We start from the raw sequence: 20,316 nt of genomic DNA, 5'->3' as shown, positions 1-20,316 counted from the left end.
TGATGGAAAAATTCTGGTAATGTTTGGTGGTGATGGTAACACAACTTGTGAATGTAATTAACACCAGTGATTTAAATATTTGCCTGTGGTTAAAAGGGATGTTTAGGGTGGTATATATGTTGCTAGAATAAAAGTTCACAACTGCAAAAAAACCATAGGACTGTGACACAGTGAAACTTACTGTAAACTATGGACTATAGCTAATAGTAAAATTATATTAATAATTTCTCATCAATTGTAACAGGTATGACACTAATACAAAATGTTAGAAATGGGCACAGTTAAATAGGAACTCTGTGTTTTGTACATGATCTTTCTGTAAACCTTCAACTGCTCTTTTAAACAAACAAACAAACAAAAGATTGGAGAGGAAGGAATATCCAGATCTCCATCTATCAAGCCTAAAAAGAATAAAAATTCACATATGGTAGTGGTTGCTTCCATAATCCCATCTCACAAATAAAGAGTCTAAACCAAGGTTCAAAGATGTTCATTGACTTTCCAAGGTCCAACTGCCAGTGAGAAGTAGGCTGGGTTGGATGCACACCTGGGTCCATCTGACTTCAAGCACATGCTCCCAACCACTGAGCTGGAGCCCCAGGTCTGCAATTCAGGTTCCATGGAATCAGGGGTCTCATTCCGATAGCAGGCTCCACAGCACCCAGCAGATGCTTGCCACCCAATACAGGCTTGGGTGAGTATTTGAACTGAGGAAAAAACAAACAAGTGAACTTTCTAAATGAGCATTTCGCTAACTGGTGTCTCCAGAGTTTTATTCTATAGGACATCTCCAGAGTTTTATTCTATAGGACACTAATAAATACCTGAAAAAATTGTTGAGTGGAAGGCAGGGTTGCTGCCTAGGATTTCTTGAGTAGAGCCAATGAGTACCTTGAATGTTTTGTTACAACTCTGTTAGAGATGGGGAAAGAGAAACACAGCTTGTAGGGCTAATATGAGAACATTCTTTCAACAACTTGAAGAGAAGACGCAATAATCCTTCATTATTTTAGATGTCAAGTCTCCCCCTCCCTTTTCAATCTTATGGAACGTATGAGTTGTCTCCCCAGGAAAATGCCATTAGCACATGTTTTCAGGCAAACACTCCCTGAAGGATCCATGGACCCCAGTTTAGGGGCCACTGCTATATTTTACTTTCAAAGGACTAAGGACTAAGGACTGCCTCTTGAGACATTAGCAACCAACACACACACAGCATGTTTTTTGGAGGGGATGAAGGGGACGGAAAGGATGAGTGATTGAGAGGGCAAGGCCATCGTTTCAGAAGTGTGCTACGGGCTCTGAAGAGAAGATCCCTGATTGACGAAGTTCATTGTCCTCGATGGCAACTGAGATTATTTTAGAAAATCTTAAGCAACAGATGTGCTAGTGCCTAAATCATATGGTGCCAAGCTTCAGGTGGAAGACTGCATTTTCTGAGAATAGGGAACTAAATAACAGAGAAAAAGGAAGAATAAGTTCGGGCTCTTATCATTCCTTGCAATTTCTATAATATTTAAGTAATTCAATTATTTAGGGGCTTTTAAAACTGGATCTTAATCTTGGTAAGATCTCTGGAAACCTAATAAGCAAATAATAATTGTTAGCAGACAGGGGAGAAGGCGCTAGAAAATTTCCCATGTTAGAATAGGAGAGGAGAACTCATAGAATCATAGATTATGAGACAAATAGCTAACTCTCACACTCATAATAATAATAATTGTAATAGTTTATTCTTTGAAGTATATTGAGACATCTTGTGGCCCAATGTGGAGTCTATCTTAATGAATATTCCATTTGCACGTGAGTTAATGTGCATTTTGCAGTTATTGTGTTTAGTGTCCTATAAATGTCAATTAGATCTAGGTGGTTGATTATATTCAAATCCTGTCCTTAGAGGTTTTATGTTTATTTGTTTGTTCTACTTACTCTATCAATTACTGAAAGAGAGCTGTTAAAATATCCAGTGATATTTGTGAGTTTTTCTATTTTTTTCCTTTTAGTACTGTCAATTTTTGCTTCGTGTCTTTTGAAGTTCTGTCATTAGGTGCGTACTCATTTAGAATTGTTATATGTTCTTGATGAAGTAAGCCTTTTATCATCATAAAAGTTCTGGATTTCATTCTAGTAAGCCTCCATGTCTCGACGTCTACTTTGATATTAACCACATCAACTTTCTCATCCTTAGTGGTTATACGATAAGTATTTTTATTTTCAACCTGTCACTTGTCTATATCTTTATATTTAAAATTTGTCTCTTTCAGCAGTTTCATCCAGTTTGACAAACTCTCTCTGTTTAGTGTTTAGTTCAGTTTAGTAACTACTGATATGGTTGGGCTTAGGTCTACTGTCTTGCTATTTTTCATTTTCTTTTTTGTTCCTTTATTCTTCCTTTCCTGCCTTCTTTTGTATTAAATATTTTTATTATTCCATTTTATTTCCTCTATTAGTTTTTTATAATATGATATGATGTGATGTGATATGATGTGATGTGATGTGATGTGATGTGGTATGATATATGATATGACATGCAATTTTTAGTGGCTCCTCCAGGGATTACAATATACATCCTTATTTATCAAAATCTACTTTGTTAATATTGTACCACTTCATGTATACTGTAAGAACCTATTATAGTATAATTCCATTTACACCCCTCCCCCAACCTTTGGGTTACTCGTCATGTATTTACTTTTACCTATGTCATTGTAATAGAAGATTTAAGTCTCACATGCTGTGAGGTGGGATTATTATCCCTGAGTTCAAATTGTGCTCCACACCTCCTAGCTGTTCAGACTTGGACAAGTTACTTTGCTTCTCAGTTTCCTCTTCTGTAAAAAATGTGAATAATAATTTTATTTACTATATAGGATTACTGTGAACATTATCTGAATGAATCTATGTAATATTCTTGGAACAGCCCTGGCATTTAATAAATGCCCAACAAATGTTAGCTCCAACTTTATAATTATCCCCATTTTACAGATGAGCAAACAAGAAGTTCAGGGAGGCTATATAATTTACTCAAGGTCACACAGCTTGTGAGTGGTAGAGGTGAAGGTTTTCAAACCAGTTCTACCTGACTACAACCGAAGGCTCTTAACCATTCAAACTGACTTTGCTTTCTTATCTATTGAGTGAGAATGAGAATGAGAGTGTGATAACGGCCTTCAGAGAGGTTTTGCTAAAATAGTGCATGAGAAGAATAATAAATACGCACTGTGGTAGATGTTACTATCACTGAAACTGCTTCTGTTTTACCTGATCTGGGACATGCAGCCTAGGTGGCAAGTGGCAGAGCTATAACTCAAACCCAGGTCTTTCTTTGCCAAATCTGGTGCCCAAATATTCTTCATAGTCTGTATCAATTTACTTTAATGACTTTAATAGCTCCTACCAGTGTCCGTAGCAATGGAGGAGCCCTCTGACTCAAAGGCGAGTAGAAAAATCACCCAACACCATAGAGAAGTTTGTGTCAACAGAACTACTGCCATGTCCCTGCAGAGGCACCAAAGGGGTAATGATTTGTTAGACCTTGTGTTCTGCACTTTGACTGATCCCATGCAAGGAAACTCTGGTCCTCCTATAATCTCTAAGCAATAAGCACCTATAGGTATACCTGGTTGCATTCTAGGCAGGGAGAGGTAAACTAAACTACAGCCAAAGTCTTTATATATTTTGTATCGTGGACCTGAAGAGCGAGCACATCTCTTGACTGCAGCCCTTCAAGTCTTGAAAGTGTCTAAAGCTAAGCTGACCACCAGCCTGGGAAAGAGAAGAAGGAACTGGCACCTCCTTCCTTTTTTAGTGGGTTCAAATGCCTATTTTTATTTCCTGGCTCACTAAGAGGATAGGCTTGCAAACGATTCCTTTCAGTTAGGAATATTTTTTCTAGCAATTTATGAACAACAACTTTCTGACAGCAACATCCCATTCCCATAAAAATTAGCCAATTAACTGTGGATGGAGAGGATGGAGGAGAGTCTTCTGAGCTCACAAAGTTTGGGAAACTGGCACACTAGGGAATCCCAAGTTACATCCATGTGCCTATAACAGACTATAAATTTCTAATACCAGTTGGCTTTCATTTTTAAATATGTGACCTCTTTATATTCACCTTCTATGAGATAACTGCAATTAACAATGAAAATATGTGTGAGGAGTCGGGTGAGGGGGTTGGGGGATATATGAGAACCTCTTATTTTTTTTAATGTAACGTTAAAAAATAATAATAATGAGATCGTAGGAAAAAAAGAAAGAAGTGAACTGAGAGGAGCCCAGGGCACACATTGAGTAGTGAATCTCTCAGCAGACACTTTCAGGTTCTGTTTGATAGCCTTACATTGGACATTCTTCAAGGCCATTAGAAATATATGTTTGTAGAAAGAAAAAAAAACAATTAAAGTATCTGTTTTTTAAAATCGACAGTGCAACTTGAATAAGATTAGAAAAGGAAGACAGAAACTTTTCAAAGAACTTGTTTAAGGAGCTCTCTGTATTACATTGCTCCAAATTTTTGCTTTTATAATTTTATAATTTTTTAACTTTCAAAAAATCTTAACTATAACCACCACCACCTTAACCATATAATCTTAAAACTTTTGTAGTATTCTGTCATTTTCAGCATTATCCCCCCTATATTACTTTGACAGCTCCAGAGGGAAAGGAAACCAATTCTCACACGGTTTTTTTTTGCTTTCCCAAAGCAAGTGGCAAAACATTATAACCTGTCATAGACCTAAATGAAGGTTGGATGAATAAATGAGTTCAATGTTTCACTTAACTCTTACAACAGCCCTTACCCTCATTTTGCTGGTGAGGAAACTGATGTCAGAGGTCACACAGTGAGTTAGTGTTAGATTTACAATTGGATTCTCTACATTCTCAATTTAGTTTTTCAGATATAGCCACTGGAAAATATTGATAGATACCATTAACTTTTTCTTTTAGAGCCTCCCCACCCCCTCACCCCCATTGTCTGCTCTCTGTGCCCATTAGCTGTGCGTTTGTTCTTCTGCGTCTGCTTGCATTATCAGGTGACTTTTTTTGTTGCATCATCTTGCTGAGTCAGCTCCCCATGTGTGAGTAGCCACTCCTGGGCAGGCTGTGTTTTTTTCACACGGGGGGGGCTTTCCTTGTGGGGTGTCCATCTTGGGCATGGGGTACCCCTACGCGGGGGTGCCCCTGCATGGCACGGCACTCCTTGTGTGCAGCAGCACTGTGCATGGGCCAGCTTATCACAAAGGTCTGGAGGCCCTGGATATCGAACCCTGGACCGTCCGTATGGGAGACGGATGCTCTATCAGTTAAGCCATGTCTGCTTCCCTCAGTGTTAACTTTTAAGTTTGTATTTTTTAGGAAGCAAATATGCTGAGAAGAACTTCCTTAGTTTTAATTTATAAAACTAAGTTTACTTTTACAAAGAAAAATGTTTTTAATGCCAAAATGGCATACTTACAACTGTTTTTCCATGTCAGTTATTAATATTTTCGCTGTTTTTTAAAAAGATCTATTTGAGAGTAAAGGAAGAAAAAAATCAAAATATCAGGAGAAAATGTAATTAATACCACTGAATTGCATTCATGAAAGTGGTTAAAATAGGAAATTTTATGTGCATATATGTCACCACAGTTAAAAAACAAAAATGCCATAGACTATACAATGCAAAGTGTGAACCCCAAAGTAACCTATGGACTATAGTTAATAATATAATTATAATGTGATACTGGCTCATCACTTTAAAAAAATATACTACACTAATGAAAAATGCTAATAATAGGGAAAACTGTGGAAGTGGTATATAAGAACTCTGTACTTTATGATTTGTCTTTAAACCTATATCTGTTACAAATAAATAAATAAATGAAAAAATAATATCATGAGAGTACAAAGATCAGAATGGATTAACAGCTCAGTTTGAAGTATTAATTGGTTTACATTATGTTTTATACCAAATAAGATGGCTGACAATAGGAGAGGCTACTGGGAAAGAACTGGGCTATTTCAATGATTGGGAACTACTATATCACATCCCACCTGGTGAACTGGGAATACTCAAGAGCTGCCATGAGGTCAATAAATTCTTCGTGACCAGATATTGCAGGACTTTAAGTTTGGAAATAATATCATCAGCTTTTGTTGTTTTAGTTTCAATTTTGTTTTTCGTGTATTGTTTTTAACGCTGTTGGTGAGATTAACAAAATTTAGGAAACTTGACAATACCAAATAAATGGAGAAGGTGTGGATTGATGGAGATATTTCCCATTACTGGTGGAAGTCTAAATGGGTATAACCATGTAGAAAAATAATTAGCTATTAGTAAATTTTAATGCACAAATCCACTCTCGGGCCTATACTCAAGAGAAACTCTTGTATATGGGCATCAATATATACATACAACTATGGTGCTAGAAGTCTTGTTTATTCTGGAAAAACTGCAAACAATCTATATACACGTACAGGAGAATGAATAAACAAAGTATGGTATGTTCATGTAGTGAAATGATGTAGCACAGTTTAAATGAAGGAACTGCTGCTAAATTCAATGACATGGAAGAAAATTGGACACACAATGTTCAGTGAAAAAAGTAACACCTAGAAGACAACTTATAATCTGATGGGATTTCTATACAGCTTGAAAACAAGCAAACCTAAGCAATCCATTTTTAGCTATCCACGCATTTGTGTGTGTATATGTGTGTAAATAAAGCAAGGAAATGATAAACACAAAATCTGGGGCAGTGACTACATCTGGGAATGGGGAGGGTGGGAGAGGGTCTAGGGATAATATGTAACTTGGTAAAAAAAGTTTTAGTTATTGGGCCAGCAGTTGGATTCTATTCTATCCCATTAGGTGAATACTCCAGGACATCATTAAAATGCTACTAACTTGTACACTTACAAATGGATAAAATGGCAAATTTTGTGTTATACATACATTACCTCAATTCTTAAAATTTTATTGTGCAACAAATATATACTGTACTAGATGCTTGGAGTACATCTGTGGCAAAGTGAACAGATCCCTGTCTTTGTGGCATTGCAATTTTGTAGATACAGACAACAATCATGGGCCTGATGAATAAGTACATTACATAGGAGAATCAGGAATAGCGGTATTCCCTTTTAAAATAAATCTCCATCCTTTCCCCACAGCTTATCAAACCTTTTTTTCCAACTACATATAATCCTGACCTCAAGAGGAATTCTGATAAATATATCCATTCCCCACCCCCCACACCTCCAGTCTCCTTACTTTTGTAGTAAGAGTCCTTTGTAGATTGCTGTTTCTGAATTCCGTCTGCCTGGCCCAGCCTTTTTGGCTCTGTATCTCACCATGAGAATGGTCTCCTAAGTGATTCCTGAAGTATTCTAAAATCTATAGGCTACCACTCCCTACAACCATCTCAATGCCATGACTTTGCCCAGCAACAGATTACTCCCTTTGGCTGGATGGATTTTGAATAGTTCTCCCAAAGGCTTTTCCCTCTGGATCCATGATTAGCAGCCCTTCATTCTGAATGACTTATTCTCTTTTTGGATATTCTTCTGGGCACTTTTCTTTCAGCAGACTTTGCTGGTTGGTTTTATGCTTCTTGGTGTGTAATCTAATGGGGCAATGTTTTCTCTCCTCAGTTCCTGAGAGATTCTCCCTCTGGACTTCATCTCACTGCAGTGATGATGTTCGAATAGAGTTCTTTTCCTTTTTCACAGACTCTGGGGAAATCACATCATGCATGCAAAGGAAAATAACTTAATTCTTTTTCTCTCATTAAACATTTTGTCTATTTTTTTCTCATTAAAAAATAGAGCATGGATGCCTTACTAAATACATTTAAAACCTGTCAGCATGCATGCTTTTTTATTCTTCCATTGTGACGCACCAAGAAACAAGCACGTAGAGAGTCAATATATTAGATAGCAAAATTATTCCATTTAAATATGGAGCTCTAAAGAATAAATATCATTTAGAATTGATTAGAGCCTGGGTTTGGAGGGCAGAATCAATTTTCCAAGCTGTCATAATTTATTTCTGTCATAAATTTGCACAGATTATATTTAAATCAGGTAGGAGTTTCATAGACAAAGTGCAATATACAATACTGACTGATAAGACAGCTTTTGCTGTTCAAAGCAAAAATTTTCCCCTAGGAGAGGGGTTCTTAACTTTTTTTGCTCCACAGACCCTCTTGCCAGTCAGGTGAAAACCATGGAGCCTTTACTAAGTCCACACTATGCTGTGTATTATTTAATAAATATATCACACCCGCACCAACATGTCCCCAAAAGAATGTTTTTTTTCACATTTTCAATTCAAACTCATAGACTCCCTGAAATCTTTCCATAAACCCCTACTTAAGAACCTCTGTCCTAGAATTTTCTTTTTTGAGACTTCACTTAATTTTTAGATGACCTTCTTTTATCACTTGTTTCTTTTTGTCTCTTGTTCTTTATTATTTTGAGTGTTGTTTGAAACTCAGAAAAGCATATATGTATCACTTTAATATATAAAAAAAGTAGTTTGAATTGCTGTGGGACAGGAATGGGAAGAGCCCTGAGTTACATCCTCCTGTATCCATAAAGGTCTCTCTTATATCATTCAATAATAATCTCAAAATGTGGTAGATCCCTTAAATGGAATGTCATTTGGCTGTAAAAAGGAATGAAGTTCTGAGACATGCTTCAGCATGGATGAACCTTGAGGCTAAATGAAAGAAACCAGAAGCAAAAGGACAAACATTTGATGATTCCACATACATGAAATGTCTAGAATAAGCAAATTGAGAGACAGAAAGTAGATTAGAGGTTGCCAGGGGCTGCAGGGAACCGGGAATGGGGAGTTATTGCTTAATGGGTACAGCGTTTTTATTTGAGGTGAGGAAGAAGTTTTGGTGGTGGTGATAGTTGTACAACATTGTTAATGTAATTAATGCCACTGAATTGTACACTTAAAACGACAAATTTTGTGTTGTATGTATCTTACTACATACACACAAAAATAACTATTCAGCATCAAATAAATGCTGCCTTAAATGCTTGGCGTACATCAATGCACAAAGCAGTTAGAGCACCCTGTCTTTGTGGCACTGTATTTTTGCAAGAGGATACAGACAAGCATAGGCATGGTGAATAAGTAAATTACATAGGGTAAATCATTGTGAAAAAAACTAGAAAGCTCAGTAGGGTAAGGAGAATCAGGGTTGGGGGATTCCCCTTTAAAATCGGGTCGTCAGACAATGCCATATTAAGAAGTTGAGTCCTGGGCAAAGAGGGAGGAGTGAAGTCCACGGACATCTGTGAAAGACAATCCCAACCCAGGGAGTAGCCAGCCAGTGGGATTGTCCATGATTGGCTAAGAGAGAGTCGTTTTAGGGAGGGAGTGCTGACTGATTGCAGGATTATACTGGTTCCTTGAGGGGATTGGCAAAAGTGATCTTTATTCCACCCTACCTGCAGGCCGAACTCACTTCTGAATTAAGAGCCTGCTCAAGAAGTCCATTTGTTTCCACCTCTTCTGATGCGATTTACCGTTCAGCAAGAATTGTTCTGATTCCAGGCACTCCAAACACCCTTCCGAGGGAGACTTAGCTTCCCTTCCAAGGTCAGAGAAGGCACTGCCTAGATGGACTGCCAAGTATTTTGGTTCCTGTGACGGTGAATTCTCATCATAAAGAATTTATGGGTTTGGATTAGGACCTGGTTTCTCGTGAAGCCAAAGATACGGCATTGTGATAATGCCAGCGAGGGAGGTCAGAAGCTACATTCTGAATTTCACATCTTTGTGCTTTCACTCGTGCCTCGTGCCTCAAGGGGTTCCTGTCTTCCCGGTAAAGGATCCTCTCCATGTCAGTTTGGTTACACTTAACAGTCAGACATTCATTTCACAATTGCTATACTGTTCAATGGATCAATCTGTTTATCTCTATGCAAATGCCATAGTGACTTCATTATATTGCGCCATACTGTCTTGGCGTTTCCTAGGGTTAATTCCCTTTCCTTATGCAGAATAAGGTTGCTCTCAGCCTTTTGTTCCTCCATATAAATTTGCAAATAAACTCCCAGAGTTCCATGGAAAATCCTTTTGGTTTGAGGATTGATAGCTGTAAGACAGTAGATCTTTCTCCAGATGAACACAGGCTAATAATGTCTATTATTTTATGCTCTTTGATATTTTTCTGCAAAGTTTTATACTTTTTGCACGAAAATCTTGCAAATCCCTTATTGAAATTATTCCTATACATGCTACAACATGGATGAAACTTGAAGACATTGTGTTCAGTGAAATAAGACACAAAAAGACAAATATTGTATGACCTCGCATGAAATAATGATAATATCCGTATTAGTAGAGTCAGATATTAGAAGGCAGGTTACTGGCTGTGGGGGAAAGGGAGTTAATGGTATAGGGTTACATTTTGGGGTGATGGAAAAGCTTTGGTAATGGATGGTGGTCCTGATAACACAACATTGTGAATGTAATTAACACCCTGAATTGTATATGCATAAGTGGTTAAAATAGAAAATTTAATGTCATAATATGTTTAAAAAAAATATTTTTAAACCCAAAAACTGTACAACACAATGAGTAAACCCTAATGTAAACTATGGACTTTAGTTAATAATAAAACTACAATAATATTGGCTCATCAGTTGCAACTAAAATATCCTACAAATACAGAATATTAATAATAGGTAAAACTGCAGTCGGGGGGGAGGGCATGGGAGCCCTTTCTTCATGATTTTTCTGTGAATCTACAACTGCTCTGAAAAGTAAATTCTTAAAATGTATTCCAAAGTAGTTTATAGTTTTGTTGCTGTTATCAACGGTGTCTTTTTCATGCTGCTGGTGCACAGAAATGCCATTGATCTTCAGAAACTGTCTAAAAGATCATTTCAGACCATCTTCCACTGAAGACAACTAGAAATGCCAGAGAACAGTTAACTTCTACTACTATTTGGAGGTTTCAAAGCGCAAACAAGGAAATGAAGAATTATTATATACCTCAATTCAGGGGAAGAAGGAAATCCAGACATGAGCCGATTCTGGAAAAGCTGGCTGAGGACCAGAAAAGGGCTTTTGTTAGCCCACAGGGAAAAAGGGCCTGCCAAGTGCTGGGGAGAGCTAACTTCCCCCTCCCCCACTTTGGGTCAAGAGTCTGAGGCCCTTCACATCCGGAGTAAGACTGAACTAAAAATAGACCTGCCCTCCCAGAGACTACAGCCAAATTTTGTGTCTGTATTCCCTGAAATTAGATTAAGACTATCACTGTTGCCAGTGCCCTTAGGCACTCTCAGGCAAAAGATAACATCAGGGCCTCAAATCACCACACGGGGTTTCAAATACAATGCCTGCCCTACATGAACAAATAACCAGGTAGCCAGGGGCAACCTGAAGGAGAACCCGCAGTAACAGCAGACAATAACAACCACACAAGGGCTCCTGATATTGGGGTTGTCAGGCACAGGCTTTTAATTAGTTTTACGTGCAAGGAGGGCAAACTCACGATGGAGAATTTCATCAGAGAACTGGAAACTTTTTTTAATGGCCAGGAATGGGGGAAGGGCATGGCAGAAGTGAAAAAGAACCAACTAGGTATTCTACAACCGAAAAATGCAGTAACCAAAACTAACACATCCACTCATGCCTGTTCTGTTTTAAAAAACAAAACTATTTTGATGATGTTTTCAAACATTTTGACTTTGTTGACATTTATTATTGTTTCTTTTCTTTCATTCATTCTCACCTTTATTATCACCTTCCTTATATACTCTCTGGATTTTTTTCTGTGTTTCTTTGCTAATTGATTTGGGATGTGTGCCAATAATTTTCAGCGTTTTTTTGGTGGTTTCTGTTTTGTTTTTACTCATGTGAGCATTTAAGGCTAACAGCATCATTTTTGTTGAATCTCACAAGTTTTGATATTGAACATTTTCATTATCGTTCAGTTCCAGTTCTTTATTAGGTGTCCATTATGGTTTCTTCTTTGGCCCAGGAATTATTTAAAAGTATTTTTAAAATTTCTAAATACAGTTTATCAAGGTTTTAAAATATATTTTTGTTTTTAATTGTTAACTGAATAGTGAGAGATTAGAGAGCATGATCTATAGCAGAGGTCAGGAAACTTTCTGTAAAGGGCTAAATATTAAATAGTTTAGGTTTTGCAGACAGAATATAACATCTGTTACATAGTCTTGTTAATATTTTCAACTTTTTAAAAATGTAAAAACCATACTTAGTTCCCATGCTCTAGAAAACTGGACAATGGGCTGGATTTGGCCTATAGTCTGTAGTTTGTTAACTCCTAGTCTATAGGTATACTTAATTTGAAATCACTTGTAACTTATATAACTTATAATGATCAATCTTTGTAGATATTCCATGTGAGCTTGAGAAGAATCATTGGGTGCAGAATTCTTCATATGTCCATTAGATGAAACTTGTTAATGTGTTGCTAAAACCTTTATCTTTGATTATTTTTTGTCCACTTGAACTATCAAGTAAATAAGAGATGTATATTGAAATCTGCTGCTATGATGGAAAGTTTATCTGATTTTCCCTATAGTTTTATCAATTTCTGCTCTGTTTATTTTGAGGATTTTTTTTTAGGTACACATGTGTTTAAAATATCATAGCTCCCTAATGAATTGAACTTGGCATCATTATGTAGAAACTTTTCAGGGATTGAATCATGTCCCGAATCATGTCCCCCATAAGACATGTTCAAGTCTTAATCCCGGGTCCTGTGGGTATGAACTCAATTATAAATAAGACCCTTAAAGATCCTATTAAAATGAGGCCAAATTGAATGAGACTGGGCCTTCATTCTATACGCCTGTAATCCTTAGAGTCAAAAAACATATGGACACAGACTAAAGGCCCTAGTTGGAAATAGTGACAGATGACCTTGTCACAAAGAGAGAGATTGATTGCCAGTAAGTCATCACCAGAACGGGAGAGATTTAGGAGAAAGCATGACCTTCTGATTCTTTGATTTTGGACTTCTATCTTCCAAAACTGTGAGGCAATAAATTCCTGTTGTTCAAGTCAAACAATATGGGTTATTTGTCATAGCAGCCCTGGCAAACTAAGACAATAATTCTCATGATCCCTAATGACTTTTGTCTGGAATATCTGCTTTGTCATTTCTATGACCCTGCCAACTTCCTTTTGCCTAGTATTTGATAACACTTTGAAATATGAAAGAAATCACTGAGGGAAAAAAAGGACTATCCAATAAATGGAGCCAAAGAAAATGGTTATCCTTATAGAAAAAATGAAATGACTTCCTTGCCTCATACCAAATATAAGAATCAAATTCAGATGGATTAAGAACTTAAATGTAAAAACAGAACTTTTAACAGAAAATACGGTAAGTATCCTTGTATTTTGAGTATAGAAAAGAATTTCTTTAAGGAAGATACACATAACAAATACTTATTCAAATAAAAATTCACACTTTTCTCTTTAATATGAAAAACTTCTAAATCAGTCAGCAGGAAATAAATAGTAAATTCAAATAAAATGATTCAAGGAGGGCTTATTTATAAAGAGAATAATAACAAAAGCATAGGCAGAAAGTGGACTTGGCCCAATGGATAGGGTGTCCGCCTACCACATGGGAGGTCCAAGGTTCAAACCCATGGCCTCCTGACCAGTGCAATGAGCTTGCCCATGTGCAGTGCTGATGTGTGCAAGGAGTGCTGTGCCACACAGGGGTGTCCCCTGCACAGGGGAGCCCCATGTGCAAGGAGTGCGCCCCATAAATAGAGTTGTCCAGTGCGAAAAAAGCGCACCCTGCCCAGGAATGGTGCTGCACACATGGAGAGCTGACACAGCAAGATGATGCAGCAAAAAGAGACACAGATTCCGGGTGCCGCTAACAAGAATGCAAGTGGACACAGAGGAACACACAGCGAATGGACACAGAGAGCAGACAACTGTGGCGGGGGGAAGAGGAGAGGAAAAAAAAAAGTATAGGCAAGGTGTTGGGGAGCCATAAAAACAATGAAAGGGAAACGGACTTGGCCCAGTGGTTAGGGCATCCATCTACCACATGGGAGGTCCGTGGTTCAAACCCCGGGCCTCCTTGACCTGTGTGCAGCTGGCCCATGCGAAGTGCTGATGCGCGCAAGGAGTGCCCTGCCACGCAGGGGTGTCCCCCGCATAAGGGAGCCCCACGCGCAAGGAGTGCGCCCCGTAAGGAGAGCCACCCAGTGCGAAAGAAAGTGCAGCCTGCCCAGGAATGGCGCCACCCACACTTCCAGTGCCGCTGACAACAACAGAAGTGGACAAAGAAACAAGACGCAGCAAATAGACACAGAGAACAGACAACCGGGGGAGGGGGGGGAATTAAATAAATAAATCTTTGGGAAAAAAAAAAAAAAACAATGAAGGAAGCTTGGGGTTGGCAGTAAAGGAGCTGCCACTGCCCCAAGACCAAAAGAGAAAACGAGAAGGAGGGAGGGGTAATGTGAACCTGAAAGAGGCAGAATCCCCAAAGCAGGCCTCCTGCTGTCAAGGAACAGAGCCCCTCACAGAGAAGGCACCAGGAAGATAGAAAGCCTGATCTCCCCCCCCCCACCTCCTCCCCTCCAGTTTCTTGGGGGGACTCCTCTTACCGGCCAAACCCAATGAGAATCAGCAAGTATGTAGCCCATTGATGAGGTCCATACAGGTCAGCTGCCTGTAGATGGAGGTGGATCTAGAAAGGCAAACAACATATTAATTTACAAGCGCCTGAGGGAAGCGGCTGTGGCTCAATCAGCTGGGTTACTGTCCAAATAGGGGAGGCCCTGGGTTAGTGTCCTGGGGCCTCCTTGTGGAGGCAGTTTCACCCGCATGCTGCAGAAAGCTGCCAGCCCACAAGCTCCATGGAGAGCCAGCTCAGCAAGGTGACACAACAAAAAAAAGGGAGACAAGTAAAAACACAGAAGAGAGCGCAGGGAATGGACACAGAGAGCAGACAGCAAGCAAGCCGCAAGGAGGGGGGGAATAAAAAAGAGAAAAAAAGGACCTGAAAGAAAGAAAAGATGCTACTGGGAGAAGACAACCAAAGGAAATTCAGACATTAACAGTAGGAGTGTTAATTTGTACAATCATTTTGGAACACAGCTTGGCATTATCTTATAAATTTGAACATTCACAAATATTCACATATAGAAAAAGAGGAAAACAACTCAGCTGTCCACTGACCAAATAAAGGGTAAATTGGAGTTATGCTGTCACAGGCTAAGGAATGCCTGGGACCATCAGAAGCTAGAAGAGGCAAGGGAATAGTCTTCTATAGATCCCTCAGAGGAAGGATGGCCCTACTGACCCCTTGACTTCTAGCCTTCAACATTATGAGTCAAAAAGTTTCTGTTGTTTTAAGCTACTCAGCTTGTGGTACTTTGTTAGGGCAGCCTTTGGGGACTAAGACACTTCTTCTTCCCCTGGTATAATGCATAGAGAAGGAAATATGGGGATGTAACGCTGTTTGTTTGTTTTGTTTGTTTTAGGAGGTACCAGAGATTGAACCCAGGATCTCATTAGTGGGAAGCAGGTGCTCAACCACTGAGCTACATCTGCTCCCCTGTAAATGCTGTTTTGAATTTCTTATAGTTAGGAGAAAATTAGAAAACAATGCATTTGTAGAACAATTTTATGTTTATAGAGTATACTTTATAATAAATAACTGACTAAAAAAAGCAATGGAAGCATAACATTGTAAAAGTAATTAATGGCACAGAATTGTACTTTTAAATTGGTTAAAATGGTAAATTTTCTCCTGCTTTTGAAGTTCTAACTCTTTAGAATATTTTGCGATGGACCCTTCGTTATTCCTAGATAACTATGTTTCAATTGGGAGTCAATTCAACTCTCCTCGGCCTTTAATTTTATTTTATCTTAAAAAAAATTCAGCCATTAATTGAGAACACACTATGTGCAGGCATTGTTCTAAGCACCTTACATGTACGTATAAAGTAAATATATTCCAGGGGAGTTGAGGAGGCACAAGAGAATAAAGTAATTTATTCTATATTTCCTGTGCCGGTCATAAGTATGGTTGCAAAAGAAGAGAAATTTGGAAGTCAGCTTTTCATTCTCTTTCAGAAATGTCAGTGGCTGACTGACAAGTATATTAAACAAATCCTTGGAAACTGGGAAATATGTCTATCCTTCAACAGTATTTTCTTGATATAGAAATGAAATTTTTTTCATAGATAACTTCTGCTTTTGCAATATTCTGATTTATAACCTATTTGTGTCTCTTTTAAAACACAATTTCCCTTTTTCCGTTTGAGGTGTCCTATGTATTTGTTCTTGGTGATTCAGAATCTATGTCACCTTGATGAAAAGAAGCTTTGGAAATGTAGAGATAGGTTTGCTTGTTTTTCTAGGTCTTACTAGGAATTTTTTGTGCTCAATGGTATCAAGCTTTAGGGGAGCATCTATGGTCTTTGTTGAATGACCACCTTCATGCACTGATGCTTTGAGGGAGAGTGAACTTGAAAGGAGGGGACAGTTTTTTTAGTTGTCAACCATCCATCAGAGGCTTGGATTTCTGCTGCCAGAATGCCCTTGATTTCAAAGGGGATTTCCATTTCTTGTCAATTTGTGTATTACCAGAGAACAAACAGTCATAAAAATTCATGGCCCTGCCTAACCACCCCACTCTTCCCCCTTCAAAATCTCCAGGGAGGGAGAAACGGCAACCTTCCTTTAGATATCAAGCCTAGGGAATGAATAACCCTTACAGTAAACAAAGGCAGTGGTGGCTTGGATTCCCATCAACAATAGTAAATTATGTTTATAGCATTCTGTACCAGGTACCAACCAGGTTGCCAATAAGCTCTTTTTTTTTTTGACTTTCTATTTTGAAATAATTTCAAATTTTAAAGAGTTGTAAGGATAGTATGGATTCAATAATTGCTAATATTTTGTTACGTTGGCTTATCTCACCCTCTATTTAGTTTATTCAGACATACATTGTACGAATCATTTGAAAGCAGTTTTGGACATCATGCTCCTTTATGTCTAAATGTCTCAGTATATATTTCTTATGAACAAGGACATTCTCTTATTTAACTGGCAAGATTATAAAATTCCAAAAATTAATATTGTTGCCATACTATTATTTAATGTATTGTACATAATCAAATTTCACCAATTGCCCCTAAAATGTCCTTTAAAGGATTTTGCCACCTATGTCCACCTCCAAGATGCCATTCAAAACCATGCATTGCACATTGTGATTGTTCTCTTTAGTTTCTTTAAATCTGGAGGATTTCCTCAGACTTTATTTGCCCTTCATGATATTGACTTTTCCTTTTGTCATTAAAAAATTTTTATTCTAATAAAATATATATAACATAACATTTGCCATTTTAGCCATTTTTAAGTCAACAACCAAGTGGTATTATTCACATTAGCTAGTACCAAATTTTTCAAGAAACTTTTACCAAAACCCAAATGAAACTCTGTATCCATTAAGCAATAACTCCCCGTGTTCTGCATCTAATCTACATCTATGAATTTGCCTATTCTAAATATTTCAGATGAGTGAAACCATACAATACTTGTCTTTTGGTGTCTAGCTTCTTTCACATTGCGTAATGTTTTCAAGGTTCATCCATGCTGTAGCATGTTTCAGCACTTCATTCTTTTTACAGCTGGATAGCATCCCTTTATATATATGCCACTTTTTATTTATCCATTCATCTGTGCATGGCACTTGGGTTGTTTCTATCTTTTGGCTCTTGTGAATACTACACATCAGCATTACATCAGTGTACATCTGTTTGAATTCCTGTTTTCAATTCTATGGGGTATATACATAGGAGTCGATATGCTGAGTTGAGACATTGGCATTTTTGAAGAGTGCAAGCCAATTATTCTGTAGATGGTTCCTTATGATTAGATTCAGATCATGCATTGGAAACAGGAATAATACACTCAATGTTGTATCCTTAGTGTATCACATCAGAAGTATGTGATCTCCATTTTCTCCTTTATTTTTAGTGATATTAATGAGAGCTACATCTTGAACTGAAGTTATTTACAATCACAAAAATGGATCTTATCATTCTTTCTTATTCTGTATTTGGTTATGAAAAATCAATCTGGTGTTCTTCAAAACCACACATACACTGATAAAACACATACGTGGGATTGAGGTTTAGTGGTTAATTGTTTCAAATCCCTGATCCTACTTACCAGTTGTGACCTTGAGCAAATTAATTAACCCTCTGTTTCCACATTTGGAACCTGATCATAACGAGAGTACCTGCAGCTCATTTGCCTCCAATGAGGATTAAATGAAGCAACGAAAGTGATAAAGCACTTAGCCTTGGCCTGGCACAAAGTAAGTGTTCAATAAATATTCATGATTGAAGGGGCAAGCAGGGGCAGTTCTCACTAAATAAATAAGTGCTCCTCTTCCTTTCTCAGCCTCTTTTGGCATTAGGATGGGGTCATATGATTAATTCTGGCCAAAGACTATAGGTAGAAGAAGTGCCATGCGTCACCCTCCAGGCTGAGACACTTTAAAACTGGTGTTGGGGAAGCCGATGTGGTTCAGTAGTTGAGCACCAGCTTTCCACATACAATGTCCCAAGTTCAATCCCGGGCCCCTGTACCTCAAAAAAAAAAAAAAAAGAAAAAAAAGATTAAAAAAAAAACTGGTGCTGGAGAGTGGATGTAGCTCAAGAGGTTGAGCGCCTGCTTACCATGTACAAGGTCCCAGGTTTGATTCCTGGTACTTCCTAAAAAATAAAAATAAAATAAAACTGATGTGCTGCATCATCTGAATCTTGCCCTGCAGTTGACCTTGGAGGTTGCGTTTTCCAGTGTGACTGCCTACAAGATGAAGGTAGTTTGCCCATTCCACACAGAATTTAAAAGAATAAGAAGCCATCTTTTTTTGTCTTAAGCCACTGAGATTTCAACATTTATATTTTACTGCAGCAGAACCTAATATTTCCCTGACTAATTTAAGTGGCATGTCACCATAATGTGTGAATGATAACTTGACAATTATTCAAGACTAAATATGTTGGTTTTTTTTAAAGATTTATTTTTTATTAATTTCTCTCCCCTTCCCCCTCATCCCCAGTTGTCTGCTCTCTGTGTCCATTCGCCGTGTGTTCTTCTGTGTCCACTTATATTCTTGTCTGCTGCACCAGGAATCTGTGTCTCTTTTTGTTGTGTCATTTTGCTGCATCAGCTGTGTGTGCAGCACCACTACTGGGCAGGCTGTACTTCTTTAATGAGCGGCTCTCCTTACGGGGCACACTCCTTGTGCATGGGGCTTCCGACGCGGGGGACACCCCTGCATGGCACGGCACTCCTTGCGCACATCAGCACTGCTCATGGCCAGCTCATCACACGGGTCAGGAGGCCCTGGGTTTGAACCTTTGGACCTTCCATATGGTAGGCGGATGCTCTATCCATTGAGCCAAATCCGCTTCCCTGTTATGTTTACTGATATTAATTTATTCATCCAACAACTATTCTTTGAGCACTAACCAGGTGCCTGACTATTCTGGCAAATGCTAAGCAAAACCATACAGGGTCCCTCCCATTGTGAAGGGAATAGTCTAGACCGTCAGTAATCAAATAACGTAAGCAGATGCAAACTTGTAGCAGATGCTATGCTATGAAGAAGCTATAAAGAAGAGAGAGGATGGTGGTGCTATGAGAGGCTCTAACTGAGAGATGAGCCCTATCACTACCTGGGTAATCGTGGGTACTTTATTTAACTTCATTAAACCTCAGTTTCTTTCTCAGTACTACTACATTGGCCTAGAGGTACTTCCGGCTCAACAATGTATATTTCCTTGTGAATTTTTCTTTCTTTCCTCTTTGTATGTGCACCTTTAAAAAAATTAGCAGAAACATTGATTAGATTTTTTAAAAAATGCAGCTCTTTTTATACTGCCAATTTAAATCGAACAGCCTTATGTGGCCTCCCTCAATGTTTTGCTGAAACTTTGGGATAATGCTGACTAATCATTTTCAGGGGAACTGCGTGAACTATGACTAAGCAAGTTACTTGGTTGAGAAAAGCAGGCAGCTTATGTCTACCTCTCAGATAGAATTTGAAAAGAACCTGAAGAAAGCTGGAGGTGGGAGGAATATCTTTCTCTTCAGCTATCTGAAATCTCGTATTATTCATAACTCTTCAGAAACCTTCTGAATGACAATGGAAGTATTTGCTTTGGAACACCACTCTTCTTTTTTAATACTTGAGAGGGAACGTGTTAATTAAATTAGCTGGAAATCACTGAGGGATGGATAAAGGAAAGAGCTCAGAAAGATCTGGAGCTTGAGGGACT

Source organism: Dasypus novemcinctus, chromosome 12, assembly GCF_030445035.2.
Source record: "Dasypus novemcinctus isolate mDasNov1 chromosome 12, mDasNov1.1.hap2, whole genome shotgun sequence".
Lineage (NCBI taxonomy): Eukaryota > Metazoa > Chordata > Mammalia > Cingulata > Dasypodidae > Dasypus > Dasypus novemcinctus.
This window is presented reverse-complemented; position numbering follows the sequence as displayed.